Source organism: Phoxinus phoxinus (assembly GCF_949152265.1).
Source record: "Phoxinus phoxinus genome assembly, chromosome: 2".
In the NCBI taxonomy this organism is placed as follows: domain Eukaryota; kingdom Metazoa; phylum Chordata; class Actinopteri; order Cypriniformes; family Leuciscidae; genus Phoxinus; species Phoxinus phoxinus.
The window spans coordinates 42,430,438-42,452,369 of NC_136877.1; the positions used below are offsets into that span (position 1 = coordinate 42,430,438).

Consider the following 21,932-nt stretch of genomic DNA (forward strand, 5'->3'; position numbering starts at 1 on the left):
TTTAACCCTTGAATGTCAGGAACATAAAAATACCGTAGAAAATTAATTTACGGCTATACACCAAATAAGTCATGACGTCAATTTGTAGACCAACCCGGAAGGCTAAATGGGCTCGAGTACCCTTGGGAATTTCTTGTGGGTTTTTAGAACAGTACCGGTATACAGTTTCTCCCGTTATAATAGGCTGCAAGATATTCAGGGTCAGTGTTCAGGACATTTAGATGATGCCAGAGTTTTTGTAATATTTCCCTCAGACACTGGACCCCTCACTCACTGTAAACATGCAAAAAAAAAAAACACATACACGTTAATTGTATGTGTACTTTATTTTAGGTCAAGTTCTGCTGACATGAAAGGTTTGGATCCACTGTGATAGTGGAATCTGCATTACTGAGGAAACTGCAGGAATTTTCAATGTTATGTCAGGAAATGCTTGTGATGGAATTGTGAATATTTGAGGGAATTTTTTTAATTCCGGTTGCTGTTTCATGAGTAGTTTGTTCCATTACTTGTTTTTACTGTTTAATTTTGCTGAAAAGCCTTGTGACTACATACATTTTTAGTAGACTTCAAGATGTGTGCCAATACAGCAATTGACTTGACTTGACTTGTTTTTTTGTTTTTGTTTTTACCATGGTGACTGTTGTTTCCTCCTCAACACCATAGTTTTTTACAGTTCTTTTTTTCCTCAAGTGGTCATTGCTGGGTAACCCATTTGGCGACATATAGCCAAACCAATTGGAGGCACAAATTACCAAGCCAATTAACCGCTCTTTTCATAAAATTTTATTGATTTAATTCTTGTCTGATGAGAGCTGTTACTGTATAGAGGCCTACAAAGTGTTTGCCTTGACAGTATTTCAGAAATCATGTGTGTCCCACATTTTCTGTTGGCTGTGTAGAATCAAAGCTACTGAGCGATGCCTGATTTTTTAATGAATCACTCTTTTGAGTCGATTCTTTTCAATTAAAGGGATAATTCACTCAAAAATTTTAATTTTGTCATTAATTACTCGCCCTCATGTCATTCCAACCCCGTAAGACTTTCTTTCATCTTCGGAACCCTCCAGACAGCTACGCAACTACTACTTTGACGCTTCAAAAAGTTCCTAAAGAGATCGTATAACTAATCCATATGAATCGAGTGGTTCAGTCCAAAATTTCTGAAGAGACACGATCGCTTTATATAATGAGCAGATTGAATTTAGGCTTTTATTATTATATGGGTGAACTATCCTCTTTATAACTTAAAGGGAGTTAACTACCCCTTTAACTGTTTAAATATGTAAGCAATGAGCATAGTGATGTCTGATTTGTAAATGGATCATACTTTTGACGTGGTTCTTTCAATGACCCTGTGTACATATTTTATGTTTTTTTGTCATTTTGTCCCACCCAAATCTTAAAGTCGGCATGAAACAGAAGTTGCGAAGTAGTCTGTTCTTTCCTATTGTGACGTATATCCAAGAACAGCTTCTCGAACAAGAAAAAATGTAGGGCGGGACATGATTTTGTCCATGGAGAATTAACTGGATGGTTTTGGTTTTGCTATTGGTTGATCTCATGTGAGTGACAGGTTCTCCCGCCCTTGCGCAAGTAAACGCGTCATTAGAGAAGAGATGTGACCAGTCGTTAACATAATTGAGTCAGGTGATCGTTAGACTGCTACATGCAGAACAGATTTGCAGATTTGCATTTCAAACCTGTTTGCCTGTTACAGCAGCGGCAGCTGTATTTCAGCAGCAAGGGACATTAATCAGGAACATACAACCTGAATCTGCGACGACTTTGCTTTTGCAACTAATTAAAAAAACAAAACAAAAACAAACAAACTAACGAAAAAACGATAATAAAAAACATTTATAATTATCTGGTTTAAGCTACTGTTCAAAACCAATATCTATTATTATAGAAATGTAATTATTGTTTAAAAATGAATTATGGTAATTATATTTTTTTGATTGCCAATTATGACAACATTTAGAGAAGAAATAAAAAATAGTTGTGCAGGGATATAATCCAGTGTAATATGAGAAGAAGCTTGCGTTCTGTTATTAATTAATAATATTTTTTGGGGGGTGACAGTAGTGGATAATATCATGTTCCCACAGTTTTATCATAGTAAAAAGTAACAACTATAAGCATTACTGTGGTAATTTTTTGTTAATTTTATTAGAAGTTTTATTAGCGTTGTGGATGTAATCAGCTTTAGCTCGTCTTAATGTGAATTCAGCTGGGAATCTCATGCTGAATGCACTGCCAGAGATTTCATGCTGTACTAGACAAAAGCAGATTTTGTAAGAACGGATTTGGGAATATCCAGTTGAAGAAACGCTTAGCCCAAGCAACTGAACAGAGAAGTGTTTCCTTGGTTTTGAATAAAACACAGACATGGACAGTAATGCTTTTGAGGAAAGAAATTTTTTAGGTAAGAATTGTAATAGGTATCACCATACTGCAGTTGCTTGATTACATTAAGAATTGCAAACATTTTGTTAGTGTTATGTTTTCAAATTCACCATGTTTTTAAGAATTAAGATGTTGTATAAAATCACAAGTGGTGCTCACCGTAGAGCCAAATGATGTCAAGCTTTACCGATTGGCTCTGCAGTGAGCAGCCACTCTAAAATCAGGCAAATTATATATTAACAAACCCCTCTAAAAACCTTTATATAAAAATAAAACACTTGAGAGGACCTATTATGCTTTTTTACATTTTCAACTTTCTTTAGTATATAATTATGCTGTTTGAGCATGAAAAATGTCTGCAAAGTTACAAATCCCAAAGTCATTCCAAAGGGAGGTATTATATATATTAGTAAGCAATGTTTCTGAACTCCCTGAAAAGCCTCCATTGTAGTCTTGAGTTTTCTTGTGGAATCGTACATATCTTAATATCCCTTGTTTAAATAATTCCCACCCAAGGCATATCCAAAAAATAGGGGCAGAGGCCTGGTTGAGTTGCGTTAGTAGTGTGTTGAAACTCTCGAAACAAGCTTGAAAAATGGTTGGCCAATCACAACACACTGATCCATCTGACCAATCAGATCAAACTGCCTTTTTCAGAAGGAGGGGCTTCAGACACCAGAACTAAACCACTACTGCCTAATGGGAAAAGAGGTGCTGCAAGAATGTAAAATAATAAGTGAAAAAATAGTTTTTTTGAACATTTAAGCATGAAATCCTATTCTATTAGACTAAAAAACAAACAAAATCAAGACTTTGTAAAAGGGCTTAATAGGTCATATTTAAAGTAAAAAAAAAAAACATGTTATGAAAAGTCAAATAGCCTCAAAATTGACTATAGTGTTTTGCCTTAAAAGAGAAAATAGACACATCTTAAAAGAAGAAATGCTGGTATTTGCCATGGAAAACGCTGACTAGGTGAACTGAATGGCGGTTTCACGACCATGATGACGGTTTTAAGGACAGCTGAAGATCAAACTGACAGCTCAAGGATTCCCACGGGTTTTCACAGAGACCTGCCCAGTGGTGGTTGAGCAGTGCTGCAACATGATGAATGATAAGAATGCATATAAGACACTGACAAGGGTTAATCTTTGACAGAGGCAAGATTTCAATCACATCAGATAATTTCACACCCCTTAAGCCATCCCGTCAGTCTCTGCGTTCAGACGTCCCAACGCGTGACCATGCGCTCTAATTCACCACGGGAACTGTGATGCTGCTCTCAAGCTACTTTTTTAGAACCCATTTCATGTACACTCAACCCAAGTGCACATTGTTTGAAGTTTGTTGGCGATAACAACAGTTGTTTGAGACGCTGATAGCAGAAGAGCTTTGACATATTGCGGTGTCTGTATGCGGGGTCGTTTCCTGGATAGGATCTTAATGTCATTGACATTCCTGGCATGTTCTGATGTTGTAGCAGCGGTATGATAAGACAAACACAGTGAGAAGGTCAACTGGCGGCCGCAAAGCGGATGCTGGAGGGGTTGGCGAAGGACACCTCTGGACGGAGCAGGGAGAACGTGGAGAAATGCAACGGATGTACAGGTGCATTTGGAGGCTCGCCAATCGCTTCCCCTTAGATTGGAGTGACATTGTGAGTTTGTAATGCTTTTAGCTCGCGTCAATGATCACTGATGGCCAGTGTGGGATCAGATGACGCGCCTGCATTTAGAGGATGATGCATCCTGTATGAATTCAATTTCTTGAGAATATAGGAGTTTAATGAAAGTTGCCAATGTGAGAGCTCTGTTAACCCTTCTTTGATCACCAGACCCGGCTTCTGTTTCCAGCTTATTTGGAAGATAGATTAACTGACTTTTTCCCCGGTTCAATACAAGTGCAATCGACAGCATTACCTCAAAAAATAATGTTGAATTGTTCCAAGTTTTCATTAAAAAAATTAAGCAGCAAAAATGGGGCACTTACAATGGACGTAAATGGGGAAGATTTTTGGAGGATTATGTTAACTAAAACTAAAAACATAAAAACATTCACTTAAAATAAACATTAATTGAACTAAATAAAAATATAAAAAGGCAGCATTTTTTATTTTCATTTAGTTAAATAACTAAAATAACTAAAACTATATAGACATAGACTATATAGAGAGTCAAAAACGCATAACAAAAGTTCCAAAACTTTAACTGAAATTAAAATGATAAGGGTAAAAGATAAATATAATAAAATCTAGTTCAAAGTATTAACAAAAACTGTAATAGCAGCCATATCACCCTTTAGCCCAAAACTGGTTGCCCACTGAAGCTAAGCAGGGCTGAGCCTGGTCAGTACCTGGATGGGAGACATCCTGAGATAACCAGGTTGCTGCTGGAAGAGGTGTTAGTGAGGCCAGCAGGGGGCGCTCACCCTGTGGTCTGTGTGAGTCTATACTTTAATAGAGCACTGTCCTTCGGATGACATGTTAAACCCAGGTCCTGACTTTCTGTGGTCATTAAAAATCCCAGGATGTCCTTCGAAAAAAGAGTAGGGGTGTAACCCCGGCACCCTGGCCAAAATTTGCCCCTTGGCCTCTGTCCATCATGGCCTCCTAATCATCCTCCTATATATATACTGATTGGCTTCATCTCTGTCTCCTCTCCACCAGTAAGCTGGTGTTTGGTGGGCGTTCTAGCGCAATATGGCTGCCGTCGCATCATCCAGGTGGTGCTGCACATTGGTGGTGTTTGAGGAGATTCCCCCTTCTATGTAAAGTGCTTTGCGTACTCAGAAAAGCGTTATATAAATGTAACAAATTATTATTAATAGTATAACAATAACACTAAAATAACACTTTCAAAGCATCTTCACATAATAAAACAGGAATGTTGCAAAGTTGTAATGTTGGCAACCAATGTTGCAAAGTTTTTCATTAATTATGAAACAACTTCAAAGGCATCTATACAGAAGAATACAGTGTCATTTTCTGCTCAGTTCAAGTTAGTGTGCTTTCATCTGATAGTGTTGGTCCAGATCGCTCAAAATATTTTCTGGTTATTAATTGTCTTTTCATTTTCCTTTAAAAGCAGAAATAGGCAAGACATTATTAGACATTAAAGCCCTATAGTTTTTTGGGGGTGGCATTTGAACTGTAAAGCTTTTCTCTTCATTTGTCCAGTTGTTTTAGGGTTTTAGGTACCAATGAAGTTGTGAAATGGAAAAACACAGAAAACACACTCATATTGTTCACATATCGTGGCTATTCTATTGAAACAGTGGGTATTTTAATTTTTACGGATTGGCCCTATATTTTTATTTTTTACTTTATAAAGAAAAAGAAGGAAAGACACAAAATTAAGCCATTTATTTATTAGTCTTATACTCTTAGTTTTGACAAGATCCAACATAACGATTAATTCAGCATCTTAATGCCATTGTGAAGCATACCATACGTCATTTGAAGCAACAGTCAGAAGTAATTTCATGACATAGTAATTGATTTTTATTTGTAAATAAGAACATTTTATTCGAGATGCAAAGGGGAAATTAAAGTGTCTGTGTAGCATACCAGAAATAAGAACAGGACGTCCCTCACCGAACATCATCCGCTAGTGTAGACAGACTCTAGACAGTTTTTTTAACTTCAGTTTTGAAAACGTACTCGGTTACTAACGTAACCTCGGTTCTCTCTAGAAGAGGGAACGAGTACTGCGTCGAAGAACGCTACGGGAAAGATATTTCTTTGTCGAGATTGAAGCCTAAAATTAATCCTTAATTTTGTAATAATGTAAAACGCTTTTCTGAAGCATACAACCTAGGCGGAGCAATACAGCTCACCCATTGGCTGCTCTGCCAGAAAAGCACAGCCTATGCGAGGCCAGGACGCTGACCAATGAGGACGCTTCGCGCCCTTCTGCGTCACCTCCCGCCCAAACAGGCGTGGCCTAGGCCTATAAATACGAGCATAGCTGTCTAACACGCCGATTTTCGTCAATGAAGCGACGCAGCGCGGACACGCACGGCCATGAGACGCAGTACTCGTTCCCTCTTCTAGAGAGAACCGAGGTTACGTTAGTAACCGAGTACGTTCTCTTACGTAGAGTTCTCTCGTACTGCGTCGAAGAACGCTACGGGAACCCCATGTAAAACGCCGTGCGTGCTCTTGGACCGACACAGACACCTAAGGGCGCGCGCGCCCTGGTATACAAGTGCCTACCCCAAGAAGTATAGGGAGAGCGGCTAAATTAGCATCATCCCTTTATAGTAGTGCCTCTTAAGGCATAATAGCATATATATGTAAATATAGATATATATGAGGGGTAATAGCATGCTCATGGGACACATTGTCAGTGAGTGATGCTTAAACATTGAAGTGACCTGGGCCGCACAGCGGGGCAGGAACACATATACATATTAACACTGAAGTGACCTGGGCCGCAGCGCGGGGCAGGACACTAATACATAGTCTTCTAGACCGAGAGCAGTTTAGCCTGCAACGCAGGAACCTCTAGGTTATAGAACCTAATAAATGTAGACGGGGAGGCCCAGCCTGCCGCCATACAGATATCTTGTAACGAGATTCCGCTATACCAAGCCCATGAAGAGGCCATGCCTCTCGTGGAGTGTGCTCTGATGCCCAAAGGGCATTCCAAACCTCTAGATGCGTAGGCTAGCGCAATGGCGTCCACTACCCATCGAGACAGACTCTGTTTCGTCGCGGCTCGCCCCTTGGAGCGTCCGCTAAACGAAACAAAGAGCTGCTCCGTCTGTCGAAAAACAGCGGAGCGGGACACATAAGCTCTTAATGCCCTGACCGGGCAAAGGGAGCTATTTCCGTCCTCTGAAGCCGGCAGGGCCGACAGGGAGATGACCTGAGCCCTGAACGGTGTGTTGAGGGACTTAGGCACGTACCCATGCTTCGGTTTCAATACGACTACAGAGTCGTTTGGCCCGAACTCCATACAAGAAGCTCTTACTGAGAGCGCTTGCAAGTCTCCCACACGCTTCACTGAAGCGAGAGCCAAAAGAAACACGGTCTTGAAAGACAGGTGTTTCATGTCAACTGAGTGAATAGGCTCGAAAGGGGCCCCTTTCATAGCGTTCAACACTGTAGAAAGGTCCCAAACGGGGACTGAAGGAGGCCTTGGAGGGTTTAACCTCCTGGCGCCTCTCAGGAAGCGGACCACCAGGTCGTTCCTGCCTAGTGAACGGCCAAGCGTTGGATTAACGAACGCTGATATGGCAGCCACATAGACTTTGAGCGTGGATGGGGTTCTTCCCTTATCCAATAGCTCTTGCAAGAAGGAGAGAATCTCCGGTTCTCCACACTGAAGTGGTGACAGACCTTGATCTGAACACCATCCAGAGAACACCGACCATTTGGAAGCGTAGAGCCGTCTAGTAGACGGAGCCCTAGCTTGCTCGATCGTGTCTAACACTCCTCTCGGGAGGTTAGCGGGTACCCGTTTATGGCCCATACGTGTAGGGACCAAAGCTCGGGGTGAGGATGCAGAATCGCGCCCTTGGCCTGTGAGAGGAGGTCTCTCCTCACTGGAATCGGCCACGGGGCAGTACTTTTCAGTCGCATCAAAGCTGGGAACCAGGTCTGATTCGTCCAGTATGGAGCAACCAGTAGTACCGAGCATCCGCTCTCCTTGATACGCTCCAGCACTTGAGGCAGGAGTGAGACAGGAGGAAAGGCATAGAGCGGACGGCGGGGCCAGACTCTGGCCAGCGCGTTCGCGCTCTTCGAAAAGAATTCTGGGCAGTGAGCGTTCTCCTGGTTTGCAAACAGGTCTATTTCCGCTCTGCCGAACCTTTTCCACAGCAGACGCACTGTCTGTGTGTGTAGGGACCACTCTCCCGTAGGAACATTGTTCCGTGAGAGTCTGTCCGGGCCTACGTTCAAGTGGCCTGGCACGTGTATTGCTCTTAACGAGCGCAGGTTGTGCTGGGCCCACACCAGTATGCGTTCCGCTAACCTGAATAGGTTTCGGGACCTCAGGCCACCCTGGTGGTTTATGTAGGCTACTACCGACACGTTGTCCGAGCGGACCAGGACGTGGTGTCCTTTTATCCGGGGACAGAAACGCCTCAGCGCAAAGTCCACCGCCATCATTTCCAGGCAGTTTATGTGCGGTAGTTTGGCTCGCTCTGCCCATTGGCCAAAGAGCGGTCTGCCGTCGAGCAGTGCTCCCCAGCCTGAGGTGGACGCGTCCGTGGACACCACCTTCAGGCTCGAGGAAGTCCCCAGGCTTACACCTGACCGGTACCAGTCTGACGCTCTCCATGGTGTCAGGGCTGAAATGCATTCCTGAGTGACCTTGAGGCGATAACGACCGTGTAACCATGCTCGGCGCGGTACGCGCGTTCTCAACCAGAACTGTAGAGGCTGAGGCCATGAGGCCCAGCATTTTCTGAAATCTCCTGAGCGGCACTATGTGGCCGCTGCGGAAGGATTTCGCCATTTGCAGGGTATTTCGCCTGCGCTGTGATGACAGACGTGCTGTCATAGACAGTGAGTTCAGATCCAGTCCTAAAAAGGAGATCCTTTGACTGGGAAACAGTGAACTTTTCTCCCAATTGACTCTCAGACCTAAGCACTCGAGGTGATCGAGTATTAGCGTCTTGTGGTGAGCGAGTTCTGACGGCGATTGAGCTAGAATCAGCCAATCGTCCAAATAGTTCAGAATTCGAACGCCTCGGAGTCTCAGGGGTGCCAGCGCCGCGTCCATGCACACTGTAAATGTACGAGGTGCTAGGGATAGGCCGAATGGCAGGACTGTGTACTGATATGCCCGGCCCTCGAAGGCGAATCTCAAAAATCGCCTGTGACGTGACGCAATTTGTATGTGAAAATACGCGTCTTTCAGATCTATCGCCATAAACCAGTCTCCTCGGCGAATTTGCGCGAGGATTTTCCTGGTCGTGAGCATTCTGAACTTCCGCTTTGTTAGCGTTTTGTTCAGACGCCTTAGATCTAAAATGGGTCTGAGACCCCCGTCTTTCTTCGGTACCAGGAAATATCTGCTGTACAGACCCCCTTCGCTCTGAGCTTGAGATAAAGGCTCTATGGCCCCTTTGCTCAATAGCTTCGCTATTTCGGCTCGAAGTAGATGTGCTACTTCTGTTTTTACCGTGGTTTCGACTTTTCCCGTGAAACGGGGAGGGCGTCGATGAAACTGTAGCGAATAGCCTCTTTTTATAGTCTCTAGCACCCATTCTGAGACCCCGGGAAGTCTTTCCCATGCATGTGCACGTGTGACTAGGGGTTGAATGTAATCTGGGCCCTGGTCGCGAAATGGCGGCGACACGAGAGCAACCGTGTGCTGTAACATGGACGCCGTGGCGTCTGAGGCGGGGGACATGTTTAACACAGTATGCGTCCCGCGCGCGCTCGACTCTCTGAGTTGAGAGAGAGCACGCGGGGCGAGCCCTACGGGGCTCGTTATGTTTGTAAATAAACGTGGGCGCTTGGTGGCGGGCACATTTATAACACCGGGGACACTGTGTTCGTGTACTGACTGACCGTTCGTTAGTTTCGTTTTTACAGAAACCGCGGAACGTGCAGTGTGTAGTGGTTGTGGGCACTGGATAGTGGGCACGCTCACTACATGTAAAGCACAACCGGCATGAGCCGATTTTATGTGTGCAAACCCTGTGTTGAACGGGGCTGTGCTTGTGTGAATGAATGGGCACTGGGTGGGCATTGCAGTTACACACATTACACCACCGGCCTTGGCCGGAACACCAGAAATTAAACTCTTTTTTAGATTTATCTGGGTCGCCGTGAAAACGGCGTTTGTGTGCAGGCAAACGGGCTTTACGGCCGGTTTGTTGGCTGCTAAATACACTGGTACAAACACGGAACTTAGGGCTGTACAAGCGAAAATCTTTGGTGGAAGTCCGGCCGCAGCGGGACCCGAACACCGTCGTTTTCCTAGCAGGGCTAGGATGGCGCCGAGGCCTCGGGCTTGAGTGAGATCTTGGGCCGAGGACCACGCGGTGGCGGGCGGCGTCCGGCGGAGCGAGACCGTGGTCTCTCTCGGGCCTGCTGCTGCTGGGCCGGTGCGGCGGGCGCGGGGCGCTGCTGAGTTCGGGCAGGCGGCTGTTTAGGGCGGCCTGTTGCGGAACTGGAGCGCTTTGGCAGAAAATGTCTCATGGCCTGCGAAGTCTTCTGTACCTCGGCGAATCGGTCCGCGAAGTCCTTCACGGAGGATCCGAAGAGGCCAGTCGGTGAAATGGGAGCGTCGAGGAACGCAGAGCGCTCCGACTCCGCCATTTCGGAGAGAGTCAGCCACAAATGTCTCTCGGAAACAGTAGCTGAGGCCATAATCCTGCCGATGGCGTGTGCGGCGGACTTTGTAGCGCGAAGAGCGAGGTCTGTGGCGCTACGTAAGTCCGGAACACTGATCGCGCCCGGGCCTTCCTCGTCTAGCTTGCAGAGGAGGTTAGCCTGGTGGATTTGGAGCACCGCCATGGTGTGCAGCGCCGATGCAGCTTGTCCGGCGGCGGAATACACGCGGCCGTTCAGGGCTGACGAAGTGCGGCAAGCTTTAGATGGTAGGACTCCCTTAGCCCGCCGTCCAGCAGAGGGTGGGCAAAGGTGAGTCGCTACAGCCTCCTCGACCGGAGGGAGAGCGTGGTAGCCTCTGTCGCGAGCACCGTCCACTACGGAGAATGCTGGCGAGGCAGAAGTACGTACTCTGGCTGAAAATGGCGCCTTCCACGATTTTGCTACCTCTTCGTGAAGCTCAGGAAGAAAGGGTGCGTGTCTGGAGGGGGGCGCAGCGCGGTCTCCAGCGAGGAAGCGGCCATCCAGCCGGTTGAGTGCAGGTTGTTCGGGCGTCGACCACTCGAGGCCGAGGCTCGATACGGCCTGTGTGAGCAGACGCATCAGCTCTGCTTCGATGCTGATCTTCCCTCCTCGACGTTCCGGAACGGCGGGGGAGGGGAGGTCCACAGAGCTCGCCCATCCCTCGCTCTCCGAAGCGAGAAGCGAACAGCAATCGTCATCCCCCTCTGATACGGCTTGCTGGTCGTCCTCCATAACGGACAAAGCGGCGTGCTGCGGCTGTTGTCCGTCGGTGAGCGACTCAAGCGACACGTTGAGAGGAGCTAGCGGCGGTGGCGGCGGCGAGCTCCTCGTGGAGGGAGGTTCCGGGACCCGCTGAGCGCGGCGCTTCTTACGGCGCGGCGCTACAGGGGGCGGTTGAGCAGTCTCGGCGAAAGATGCAAGGCGAGTCCGCAGAGTCGCGATTGGCATCATGTCGCAGTGATGGCAGCCGCCATCACCGAGAGCGAGAGCTGCATGTTCCTCGCCCAAGCAGGAAACACACAGTTCGTGGTGGTCCCCGTCGATGAGCGCGGCTCGGCAGGAGCCGCAGGAAACGCGAGACATCTTTAAAAAGACACTCGTTGCTCTTTTGTGAGGAAAAAATGTGTGACGCGGTAGGCGAACACACACACAAAACACACACAAAACTGAAAGGATATTCCACGCCGGAGAAGCGCAGCAGGGAACGGCGGCTGAAGGCGGCGATGACCAGCGGCTTCAGGTAAGGGCTCGTCCTGCTGAGGTGCTTGTTCCAAACGGCTGTGGCGGCTCGAATCAATCCAGCGATGCGTGCAGCTTCGTTGAATTTAAGAAAATCGGCGTGTTAGACAGCTATGCTCGTATTTATAGGCCTAGGCCACGCCTGTTTGGGCGGGAGGTGACGCAGAAGGGCGCGAAGCGTCCTCATTGGTCAGCGTCCTGGCCTCGCATAGGCTGTGCTTTTCTGGCAGAGCAGCCAATGGGTGAGCTGTATTGCTCCGCCTAGGTTGTATGCTTCAGAAAAGCGTTTTACATTATTACAAAATTAAGGATTAATTTTAGGCTTCAATCTCGACAAAGAAATATCTTTCCCGTAGCGTTCTTCGACGCAGTACGAGAGAACTCTACGTAAGAGAACTGTGATTAGTAGCCTACATTATCCCGCTCCAACAGACACTTTTTGAGACACATGTGTTTTTTTCTAGCACAAAATGTAATATATTATCCACTGAAGGTGAGTTGAAGTGAACCCAGATGCAGTTAAACAAATACAAAATAAACAGAGCTAAGATATGACATGAACTTGAGCAGACTTAAACTTGACATACACTTAATCAGACTTGAACGTGAACTATGAAACAGACAGCGAGTCACATTTAACAATACACAACAAGGAAACATGGCAAACATGAGGGCGTAAAGGTATAGTTCGCCTAAAAATGAAAGAAAAAAAATTCACCTCAAGCCATCCTCAGTGTATATGACTTATTTCTTTCAGCCTAACACAATCAGAGTTATATTAAATAATATCCTGGCTCTTCCCAGCTTAGTAATGGCATTGAATACTTTCCAAGTTTTTTAAGCTCCAAAAAGAGCATCCATCCATTATAAAAGTAATCCATACGTCTCCAGGGGGTTAATAAATGCCCTTTTGAAGCGAAGTGATGTGTTTTTGTAAGAAAAATATCCATATTTAAGATGCTATAAACTATATACTGCCTTCCGGCAATGGCACGTTCACAAAAGATTTTCGGCAAAAGAGTGACCCCTGACCCGACAGGTCAGACAAACTTTCTAACCAGAATGCATTGCGTTTGACAGGTGCCTGTCTGCATGGCGCCGCATTAAGTCAAACTCACCTAAGATAACAAGACAATGAACCAATGAGGACATAAAACATGAACAAGCAGGAAACAGGCGTCACATGACAGGAAACACATGAATCACATGAGGGGAACAGTGAATCACATGACATGAACATCATCGACCGATAAACATGAAACATGAAAAAAACAGACATGGCCCTTGATGTTATGTAGATGTAGATGTAGAGTCCCATCTTTGTCCACTTAAAGCTACACTGTGTCATTTTTTTAAGTTGATTTTTAGCAAAAACCACTTTGTTCTTTCAAAATGATATGTGCTCATCAATGTATAATTACTTCTACCACCTAATCAAGTATTCTCGTGAGCGTAGAATCTGCTATTTATAATACATACGGGTGTGCTGCTAGAATGGTGGAAGCCAACTACTTGTGGGGAAAGTGTATGTCGATTGAACACATGCCATATGAAACACTTTTTAAAAACCATGTAAACGCAGTTTACATTTACTTACTCCACGAACTAGCTCCACGGACATGGAAAAAAGTGATAAGATATAAACATACAGACAGCTCATGTCAACGGCAATTACCTGTCACCACTGTCTGCGCCGTTCTGTTCTTTTCTCAGCCTCGATGATATGTACGACTGCAATTTGTTGAGATTTTCATCTCTTAGCCCTCCTTTTTTCTCTTTCAGTCGCATAACTTATACGTCTACATTCAATCTCTACTATCACGACACTCAGCAAAAACACAGCTCCGATCACGGCGTCCTCCATCCTTCAGTTGTTGAATGCCGGGCTTAAATTATGTCGGCCGGTTTACATCGCTTCAGAGTTCCTGCTGGCAGTTTGAATGCGACTGGGAAAATGGCCCTAGGGGGAAATTTAGTTCTCGGGGGACCGCACTGGCTAGTTCCTAAACTGCCAGGTACGAAAGCCCCTTTGCAAGGTGACTGACAGACCTCCAAAGTAACATATCATAAAGCTCTTATCACAAAACCTTCCAGCCCTCACCGCCTCTATAAATCTACAGATTTCGCTGTGGTTTAAGGTGCAGTTGTTGCCGTCATCAGTGGTTGAGATAAACCTGCCTGTCTAGGTCAGATGCTGAAAGACAAAGACGACAGATGAGCGCGAGAGACTGGAAGGAAAACACAGAGGCAGGTTGACCTTGTAGTTTGTACACATCACGTCTCTGGGTAATTGCGTGTTAATGGCTGTTTCCAGTCCTGTTGTCAAGGGTCCTATTAATATTTCATTCAGAGACCGAGTAAACGAGAAATGAATAGCTCGAGTAGTAGCTTTACTGACACATTAGAGTGACGTGAAAGAAAGCACGAGTGCTGAGGTACAACCAGACAGACAGAGGGAGGTGGAGATGGAGACAGTGCTGTGAGGAAAAGCTGTCTGAAATATATTTTTATCCTTTAATGCAACTTGCGGTGGCTGTGTGAGAAAAGTGAGATTCAGCCCAATTACTTTTCTGACTAACAACTAAAATGTCAACACAATGTCTCTGCATTGCAAATTTAGTAAAGAATTATGTACACAGTTTAATCTCAGATTTAATGATTTTTCTCTTGTTTATCCCAACTTTTGAGCAGAGAGATTTAGCTTTACTCGGATTTATATAATCCAGGGCTGCGTTTCCCAAAAGTTAAGTGGATCTTGTAGACCAGGGATTCCCAAACCTTTTTGTCAGCCGAACTTCTTTGACTCAAAATATTTACTTTTATTACCCCATGAGATTTTTAATTACTATTTCTTTCCTTCAACAATATATTTTTTTGTGATTTAACTCTTATCTTTTCAGCAACCCCCCTCCAGCGATGCTACTAAGTAGCATAAAATGAAATATTTATTTGTTTACCTGCATACAGTTAATAATTTACTAATATAGATGTATTTTTATATTTTAATTTAAGTTTTAGCCCTTTTGTTATTGTAACAGTTATGTTGACTTTGATTTCATTGTCCCTGTCTTCTGTTCCTGGTTAAAACGGAGAAGTTTTTCCTTTGAGTTTTCAGTGTATAGACGACATCATTGTCAAAAACGATCCCCATTCACACGGATCCGCAAATACAACAAAAAATGCTGTATTCTGCTTCCAGACCATTAGATGGCGATGAAAAACTAAAGACTGAACACGTAATACGCATGTGCACGACGTCATCGTCTTCAGAGATTCACGTTTTTTTTGTTTACGTGGAGAGTTTTCTCTGTACTCAAAATGCCGTTGTCATGTAAATGAATGGCCAAAACGAATAAAAACGTACGTTTTTTGTTGAAAACGTTTTAGTGTAAACAGCCTCTTAGTTCTCTAGTGTTCCTTTGTTCTCATTTCCCCACCACTAATTAGTCTCCTTGGTTACTCATTAGTTAGATAACACCTGTTAGTATTCAGTTCATTATCTTGTATATATAAGCCCCTCAGTTCCTTCTGTTCCTTTGTCTGGTATAGTTTGTGCATGCACACTGTTTTGTTGAGTTTGTACCTTTGTGGATTTCCGGCGTTTGCTAATTTTAATAGGCACAAAGGAGGAAATAGTAGCGTTCATCATCATCGGGCTAGAATGTGACCTTTATGTGACTTTATTTTTATTAGTTATCATTTTTAACTATTTCTATTTAGCTTGAATTTATTTTTATTTCAGTAATTTTAGCACTTCATCTTAAAATTTGTTTTCAAAACATTTCAAAAATTCTAAAATCGAAATATTTATATTTTATTTCAGGTGTATTTCGATCAATAATTATTCTTAATAGTTTTAGTTAACAGTAACAACATTGCCTGCATGTCATGATGTGACCATTAACTGACATTAATCGTGAACATGCAAATGTGTTGTTAAATTATTGAAATATTAACTTTAAGAAAATATTTTAGTTCAAGAGGTTTGGCTTACAAAATGTTTGGAAATACCTGGAATTATGTATAGTTGTTACCTTAAAATCCAAAAACTGCAATCAGAATTGGAACCAAAGAAGGAAAGTTTGATACCTGTCCAGTTATGTTTTTGGTGAATGGACCTTTTCAGGGCATAAACATTTTTAGCGTAAACTTTGACATTGGTTACCTCCTTCCCATACAATCCATGTAATATGATGTTCTCTGAAGGACACAGCGGTCCAATGCAGTTCACTACATTCCTCTCATTCATTATCCAAGAGCTGGGCCTCTGGATCCAAGGATGAAGAGGATGAGAAAGAGAGATCTCAGGCTGAGTGCGTACATCTGTGTGTGTGTGTGTGTGTGTGTGTGTGTGTGTGTCCTATTACATAACCGTCTCTAGATCAGTTCAGTCACACTGGGAGTCTGGGATACGTTTCCATACGTCGGCAGACTTGGCACAGCCCAGTTTCCCTCCGCTTTGTTGAGCTCTTTATCTTCTAAGCAGGCACGTCTGTGGCCCTCCTTTTGTCTATAAAGTGTATTTCTACAGAAATAGAAATACAGAAAGGCATTAAGGAAAAAGAGACATGAGAATATTCATATTGGTGGACAGGAGCAAGGTCGAATCCTGAAGCAAATGTGAGGGGTGTTTGTTTGTGGTCCCAAGGGTGTTACAGGTTCTTATGTTTTATTTTTCAGTTGATTTTACATGTTAATTTCCATAGCAGAAACGGTGCTGGATAAGTTATGTGCGAAAAGTTTTGGTTAATACTTTTAAGGCTTTGTACAAATTCCCAAAGTAGCAACGATAATAATGATGCTTGGCTTGGCTAATGTCCTTATTAATTAGGCTTAATGGATCTTAACAGAAGTCAACATTTGAAGTGGATCAAACCCTTTCATCAAAGTTATACATGAATTTTGAACAATACCCAACTTTTTTTATCCACTTCAAATGTTGACTACTGTATTTGCTTTGACGATAACATTTATATAAATGAAAAATGCCACACTGAGACTTAAACTGTCAACATGTTTGAGAGGTGACATAAATTAGGCATAACCATTGAATCAGAGTTTCTGAATTAATTCATTCACATATTAATCAAACAGCTCTAATACCGTTTTTTGCAATCGCAATATCTGCCTTATAATTGCTAAATCTTGAGAAGACTGATTGCAATACTAGTCGAATGCTGCAGTCTTTGGAACCATGATGGTTGAAACAAGGTTAAAAAAGGGAGATATCAGACGAGGATATTGGAGAAAAACAAAATAGTGATGAATGGAATTGAAAAAGAGCAAATTATTCTTCAGAGCTTCAAGCCATATGAGTGGCGTTTTGTCTTCATGTCAAGAGGGAAAGAATTTTGGAGGGAATGAAGGAAATAGAGCAAGTGGGACTCTGAAAAGGGGATTGATGGTGTTTGGAGGCATCATGTGAGAGAGGGAGAACCACTGAATTTGTGGCTGATTCAAGCATTTGTTTTGGAGAGAAATAAGGATGTACTGTCACCCAGTGAATTCAGTGTCATAATTCTGCATACTATAATATCTGTCTGTTTTTGAGGTCATTTGTCATATCAGTAACGCAGTAAATATTTGATGAAATTCAAGCATGGATGAACATCTGTCAGAATGACAGAATCAACACAACCCTTCATTCCTCATTGATCTGACAAACTGATAGCTCCGCCTCTAAACCATTGCCATTGGCTGAGCCAGTGTTGCTGTGCAATTCTGGTTGGGGTGCAATGTTTAGATCACGTTGTTAATACTTTTCAGGGGAATCAACCTACAAATGGCTGGCTTATTTTAACATTATACACGTCACTTTTAAAGTCGTCATGAAATCAAAATTGACCCTTTTTAATTTTGGTAGCACACGTTACTAGTCTTGTGGTGAACAGTTAATCCACGCAAGTTAATACACAGAAAAAAACGTTGTTTGTCGTGGTAATCTTTAATCGAAATCTAAAAAATTTGCTCCCACTCTGGAATGGCGTTCCTTCTCCGATGACGTCAGTTTGAAGGCTTGGTAGAATATCCATAAACACTCCTCTCCTACCGTCATACTGCTATGAGCGAGGGATGGAGAGGAGGTGTGCTAAAATAAAATGCTGCCCATTGTTCAATTTTCCGTTTCACTTGGAAATACGTCACGGGGGACTTTAAAGGAATTGTTCGTCCAAAACAATTAAAATAATTTTGTTGTTCAAAACCCATATTACTGACTTTTTCCATATGTGTGCCATATGTTTCAAGTTATCTTTTTGTAAGGAACCGGATGAAAATCTTGTGCTCTCCCAAATTATTGGTTCGCTTGTGTCTCATACTCTACTGTTGAAAAGTTTGGGGTGTGTAAGATTTTTTTTTATGTTTTTGAAAGAAGTCCATTATGCTTACCAAGGCTGCATATAACATTATATTTAATCAAAAATACAGTAAAAACTGAAATATTATTACAATTTAAAATAACCTTTTTCTGTTTTCACATCATCATGTCATTTATTCCTGTGATGCAAACATAGACTGTAAAAAAATTACCTATGAAGTTCAAGTAAATGCACTAGAAATCCACGCTTATTCAAGGATGTGCATTTATTGCATGGACGGAGAAAGCACAAACACGGCTGAGGTGAAGTGACGGCTAACAGCCATAACAGCAGACAAACGGCTAGCATTAACATCAGCGGCAATCCACCTGTCACTCAAGTGGCCACGCCCTTAATTATGCAGAACTTCAAGGCTTAATATAATTTAAACGGATGAGTTGTAAGAAAATTCACCGCCCTGACAGTTTTCATGAAGGGCAAAATTAGCTATATAGACCAAAGCTACTTTTTGCTCCAGGCTGTAAACATGTTTTTTTCTGCTGTAAAGTTGGGCATTTTAACATGGGGGAGATACAGATTTGACTCACTTCTGCAGCCAGCCTCAAGCGGCCAGTTGATGAATTGCCGTATAAATCACTTCCGTGTTGGTTTCAAGAGAGCGACAGGGAGGTTGCCGCTTGGATGCAAAGCAGTTTTTTCATGATCTTTACTCCAGTCTTCAGTGTCACATGATCATTCTAATATGCTGATTGGCTGCTGAAGAAATATTTCTTATTATCAATGTTGAAAACAGTTGTGCTGCTTAATGATTTTGTGAAAACATTGATCTTTTTTTCAGGATTATTTGATAAATAGAAAAGAAGAGCAGTTTACCTATAAGATTTGGCTAATCTGGACAATTTTTTCTGGATTAATTGAAGACAGAAATTTTAATGTTTGGGGAAATTATTCCTTTAAACGTAATCCATTCTGATGTTGGTAAGGTCTGTGAGGATTCCAAGCTATGAGCTTCAAAGTATGTGTAAATCCTTTGAATGGAAATTAACCCGGTCAAGCGAATGCTTATCTGAAAACCAGGCAGGAGGAGTGAGAGCAAGAGAGAAAAGAAGAAAGTGTCCGAGTAGAGGTCAGAAGCACAGTTTGGGTGGCTTGCAATTATGGGCACTTTGTTCATTTCACACAGATAGCAGCAAGTGACACATGGCCTTGACACAAGGAGCATATCAAAACATACTCATTTAACAAAACATACTCATTAAAAATAAAAGCAAAAGGTCTTACATTTATAACACCATTTGTTGTCACTCTAATGAGCTGATTTGTTGCTTAAGAAACGTATTATTATCAATGTTGAAAACAGCTGTGCTGCATAATGTTTTATGGAAAGCGTGATTTTATTCAGGATTCTTTAAGGAATAGAAAGTTAAAACAGCATTTGACAGAGATGATAGTCTTTTGTAAAAATGTCTTTACTGTCACTTTTGATCAATTTTAATATATCCTTGCTGAGTAAAAATATAAATTTCCTTAAAAAAAAGAAAGAAAAGACTGACCCAAATCTATTGAACAAAATTTTATTTCTGCTGGATTATCCAGAAAAAAGTATTTCCACATGGTTATGAAAACATTTAAACAATTTCGTTGAATTTCCCCAAGAAAAAAAAACTATTTTAATATATATATGTCTTTTGTCAGGATATTAGATTCATACCATGATATTTTGGTTATGTCACCCGCTCCTAAGACAAGCTGGTACAGTGGACCGGAGCGCTGATCAATCCACACACACATATATACTGAAAGACAGATGCACACACTCACCCTTGTCAGGGAACAGATGGTGAGACACATCTATTCTCAGACAGACTGGCAAGGTATACGAAACACAGACTGTGAAAGTAAAAGACACGGATGCTTGTCCACACACACACACACACACACACACGCCCACATGCGCGCACACACACACACACACACACACACACACACACACACACACACACACACACACACACACACACACACACACAGAGAGAGTTTAGATTATACAACACACATTTTATAATTTTATCGTTTTTATGATTATAGAATTAGTTAATTGTACAATCTAAACTCTGTGTGTGTGTGTGTGTGTGTGTGTGTGTGTGTGTGTGTGTGTGTGTGTGTGTGTGTGTGTGGACAAGGATCCGTGTCTTTTTGTGAAACTATGGTTCAATTTCTTGAAACTCTACACACAAAACCACAAAACACGCACACAACATGCAAAACATCACACATATCTTGCAAAAGCAAACACATAATTCAAAACTATTTTAACTCATGCATAACGCATAGTAACTCTACACACAAACATAAAATGATTAGCCACATGCACGCACAAACTACACACGGATGTGAAAAAATGTTGTGTCTTTTGCTTGTTCAGTGTGCAGTGGAGTGTACAGAGTGCGTCACGCGTACATGTATGTGCACAAACACACTATTGATGAATGTTACAGTTATTGATCGGAACTGAATCAACACTGAAGTGACCTGATCTGAATATTGACACTATTGGCTTGTTGGTCAAGCTGCTTCTCAGGCGATTTTGAATTTGTTACTATTGTGAAACTGCTGTGAAACAATCTATATTTTAGCCTATATGTACATAAAAAAAATATATACACATAAACGTAAAACATATATACACTATAAACAGAAATAATAATTTATTTCTATTTCTCAAACTGAGTTTTGATTTCTATGTGATCAATTTATATATTAGTGTTTCCACACATGATCATTGGGTGTCATCATTAAATGAGTGTGGCATGTAGAGAACTGTGTTTAGAGTTTAGTGCAAAAAGTTAGTTTTTCAGTTTCAAACTGAGTGCAGGGCACATAACGTGCTTGCAGTTTTGCAGACTTGGTCTGAAGATTCGGTACATGAGTGAATGGTTTCACTGAGTTTGCCTCAAGTTACACTTTTAGTGTGTAAGCAATTTGAAAAAACTCTAATCATACTAAATTATGTTTTTTGAACATGTAAAAATGCAGATGGGTAGGTTTAGGGGGTAGGGTTAGAGTTGGGGTATAGAATATATAGTTTGTACAGTATAAAAAGCATTATGTCTATCTCTAAACTCTTAAATTACCTTTTGGTTTTGGTCTGTGGGAATGAGACCATCGTACAAGTCGCACTGAGACATTTCAAATTATACCAAACATGTATAGCGTTTTATGATATTAAACCTTATAGATTTTTTGGTGAATTTCATGTGGAGAGAAGAGGGAAAAGGGGGTGAAGGGAAATAAATGTAAATTGAGACAATACTGAGGTCATTGCGTCTCTGGTGGGGATGCTAGTTTTGAGAGTAGAGGTCAAATGTTAATTTCCAGAAAAGTCCTTTGTTTTCTCAGTGAGTAGCACTTTCTGTGTCTAGACAGTCTGGCATCAGTCTTACACTCCAAAAGGTTCTTTTGCACTGAATGCTGAGATAAAAATGTAATTGTTAGAGGTTGCTTATAGCTGTGGAAACTTGAGTAAGTGTACAGAGCTATAAAATGAATGTCGACTGCCTAGCTCAGAGAATGCATTTTAGGAACTTTGATGAGAAATGTTGAAGCTCAATTATATTTACAGACATTGGAAACTTGGCAAATGTGGGTTTGAA

At 42.3% G+C, this 21,932-nt stretch overlaps 1 protein-coding gene across 1 annotated transcript in view; it reads left to right on the forward strand.

Moving 5' to 3' along the window:
- syt7b (synaptotagmin VIIb) overlaps positions 1-21,932 on the forward strand; it is a 127,871-nt gene that overhangs the window by 882 nt on the left and 105,057 nt on the right. The window lies entirely within an intron of this gene.